Genomic DNA, 3,857 nt, shown 5'->3' with positions numbered 1-3,857 from the left:
CCTGAACGCTGCCTTCGTGTCATTCCTTCTTTGCCGACTCCGTCCACACCTTTGGGAACCCCTGGACCTGTTGGGGCTGGAACACAACATATCCCAAGAAACCAGAAACACCAATCAGAAAGGATATATGCTCCCCTATGTTCATAGCAGCACAATTCACCATAGCTAAGCGCTGGAAACAGCCTAAGTGCCGATCAGTAGATGAATGGATTAGGAAACTGTGGTACATCTACACGATGGAATACTATGCTGCTCTAAAAAGGAAGGAACTCTTACTATTTGCAATGGCATGGATGGAACTGGAGAGCATTATGCTAAGTGAAATAAGCCAGCCAATGAAGGAAAAATACCACATGATCTCACTCATCCATGGATAATAAAGACCATTATAAACTTAGGACCTTAGGACCTTAGAACAAAGATAAATACAGAGGCAGAGCTGCCTCAAACAGACTGTCAAACTGCAGCGGGAAGGCCGGGGAGGTTCGGGGGGGAAGGAGGGTGGGGTAAAAGATCAACCGAAGGATTTGTATGCATGCATATAAGCATAACCAATGGACATGACAGTGGGGGGGGGAAGGAGGGTGGGGTAAAAGATCAACCGAAGGATTTGTATGCATGCATATAAGCATAACCAATGGACATAAGACAGTGGGGGGTAAGGGAGGCCAGGGGAATGTCAAGGGCAGGGGGAAAAAAGGAGACATATGTAATACCCTTTGTAATACTTTAAGCAATAAAACAAGAAAAAAAAGAAAATAAATAGAAAAAAATAAGTAAGGTCCTATCAGTCCCCCTAAATTATCCCCTGAAGAGGATGCTTAATCCTCTTTCTCAAATGCCAGCTTTACTTCCACCTCCATATATATATTGATTTCAGAAGGGAAGTGAGAAGGAGAGATAGAAATATCAATAATAAGAGGAAATCATTGATAGGCTACCTTTATGTGCCCTTACCTGGAATCAAACCCCTTGGTGACCTCCTGGTTCATAAGTCAATGCTCAACCATTCAGCCACACTGGCTGGGCTCATTTGTTCTTTAAAAATACCTGGAGCATCTTCCTGAGATATGGCTTATAAACCACCTAAGTAAGAAAGCCATGGGAGTTTAGTAAAATGCAGATTATTCAGCTCCACCTCTGAACTAAACTTCAGAATCTTTCAGGGTAAGTCCCAGAAATGTGCTGGGCATCAAGTGCCCCTTCCCCACAGGAGAACTTTTACACACAAATAAATTTGAAGATAACTGTTTCAAAGCAAAGGCTCAGCAAATCTGGCTACGCTTTTTCTCTTTTATTGCTATTTCTCAGAAAGTCTATAAACTGCCTGAAAGCAAAGACCATACTTTTAAGAATTACCCAGAGCATCTCTGATCTCATATTTTTAATGATTTTTATATTTTGAGAAGTGCTTTTCCAATTAATATCACAAAAGAAATAGTATTATCTTATTAGAGATCATGAGATTAGAGAACAATGAAAACCACAGCAACTCATTGTTCTTTGTCCATTTTATGAACTTTTCTTTTAGTGTTTGCACAGTACATACATGCAAATAGTGAAACATAGCTTGTCTTTTGGTACATTTCTGTGATGTTGTTATATATTGAAGCCAAAATCATTCCCTCCAAAATTGAAAATCATAATCTCACATATAGAGGTTTACTTTCCACATAATTTCATGAGAACATCTACTCAGTTAAGTGAATTTAAGCAATATTTACTTTGCCCTAAGGTGTGTACTTAATATGCTTAAACTAGTGGCCTGGTGCATGAAACTAGTGGCCCAGTCTCCCTCAGCCCGGCCTGCACCCTCTCAATCTGAGACCCCCTCAGGAGATGCCTGACTGATGTTGCCCCCCCACTGCCAGCCTGCTTGCCCCCAACTGCCCTCCCCTCCTGGCCTGATCACCCCTAACTGCCTCTGCCTCAGCCCCGCCACCATGGCTTTGTCTGCAAGGACGTCCAGAAGGTCTCCCAATCTAATTAGCGTATTACCCTTTTATTAGTATAGATTATTAGTATAGATTTTATTTATTTTCTCAGGATCTCATTTTTTCCACTGGTAAAATAAGTTAAATAATGCTTGTCCCTTTGTAGGATCGGCAGGAAAATTAAAGTATAATGATATTTTTGAAGTTTTAGAACAGGAATAGTATTATACAGATATATATGTGTTTTAGATCACCTGAAAAGAAATACAATCAAGGAACTGATATAAAAGCAAGATTTAAAATGATTTGCCCTTTTTTTGTAAAATTATTTATTGTTCTCCAGTATGAATGATCCCCTTTGAAATTGAAGACTTTGGCTCTTGCTCTTTTTTTCTCTTTTTTTAAGTTTAAGAAAACCCTAAAATGACTTTAAAATCACCCCACATCCTTTAAAGATGAGGTAACATCATCCACTTGCCCAAGGAGTGCACATTTCTCTGGAGGGGAACACCATTTAGAAGCCAACACAGGAAGCCACACTCAAGATTTGAAGGCTTTTTATTTGTTGAGTTTTGCAATGCTGTTTTCCCCTGTGGGTTATGCCTAAAGAGAAACTCCCAATCCCAAGTCACCAAAATGAAGGAACTGCAAACACTGGTGAGGTGGCTGAAAGATCAATGGGATCCTTGGTCTGTACAGACCAGGGGCCAGCCAACTCTCTCTAAAGGGTCAGATAGGAAATATACTGGGCTAGGTGGGTCACACAGTCTTCGTTGTAACTAGTCAACTCTGCTGTTGTGTGAAAGCAAATACAGACGGTAGGTAAGAGAATGAATCAAGATGTGTCCCAGTAAAACATTACTTACAAAAACAGACAATACACAGGCTACAGTTTGACAATCATCAGTATAGACTGTGAAGCCCTTCTCGTGGGCTGAGAAATACCCCAGCACCTGGTGAAGCATGTATTGGAGGTTCACGGTAGTCCAGATGCACTCTCAATATTAGTCATTCTGTAAAAGGTGGCAAAATCGTCCTACTTAAAGGACCACAGAGTAACCTGTTCAATCGTTTTACATATGGTTCGGTTGTTTTTCATAGTATCTAATTACTTCTTCCCTTTAAATATTCCTGTGGCTGAACCATTCATGGGAGAGGAGAGGACCGGAAAGGAGAGGGAGAGGAGGAGAAGAGGAGCCAAAAGGACTAAGGAAGACTCAATTATTGAGGGACATGTGCAGATTCTGGTGGGCAGGCCCTGTAAAGCCACATCAAGTTTGCTGACAATGCAGCTAAGACAAAAAAAAGAAGACCAAAGAGTATCCAGTGAGTGTCTTTAAATACCATGTGGAAGACTGAGCATGTGAGATTAAAGGTTAAGAGTACAGTCTGTGGAAACAAACTGCCCCAAGTTTTAAATCCCAGTTCTATTATTTACTACCAGGTTGATCTTGAGCATATTGCTTAACTTCCAAGCCCAGTTTTCTCATCTGTAAAGTGGAAATAAAGATACCTTCGTTTTCAGAAAGCCTAAAAGGAACAAGAAGTATGTTGAACCCTTAATACAACGTAAGTGCCAATGATAGAAGAAGACAAGCTTCCCGGCCAGCTGCTGCCTCCTCTCAAGGCAACAAAGTTTCAATTATAGAAGGTCAATAAACCCCAGATACCTGCTTCCAGTCGCCATGGCCATGGAGCTAGAGCAAATAAAAAAAAAAGAAAAGGAAAGGCTGGGAGCTTCGATCTTCGGAGGGCTAAGGTCAGTCTGAAAATAGCCATCAGCCCCTCATCTCATTGGTTCTGATGCAGACCAGCTGGTGCCTGTCCCCTCTGCATGATCACTCTTCCTGGTCCTCCAGACACAGCCAAGTATCCTCCAGGCCAAGAAGGGGAGGCCGGCCGGAAGGATGGCAGGAGAATCTA

This window comes from Myotis davidii, unplaced genomic scaffold (genome assembly GCF_000327345.1).
Source record: "Myotis davidii unplaced genomic scaffold, ASM32734v1 scaffold577, whole genome shotgun sequence".
In the NCBI taxonomy this organism is placed as follows: Eukaryota; Metazoa; Chordata; class Mammalia; order Chiroptera; family Vespertilionidae; genus Myotis; species Myotis davidii.
Note: the sequence above shows the minus strand (reverse complement) of the source record.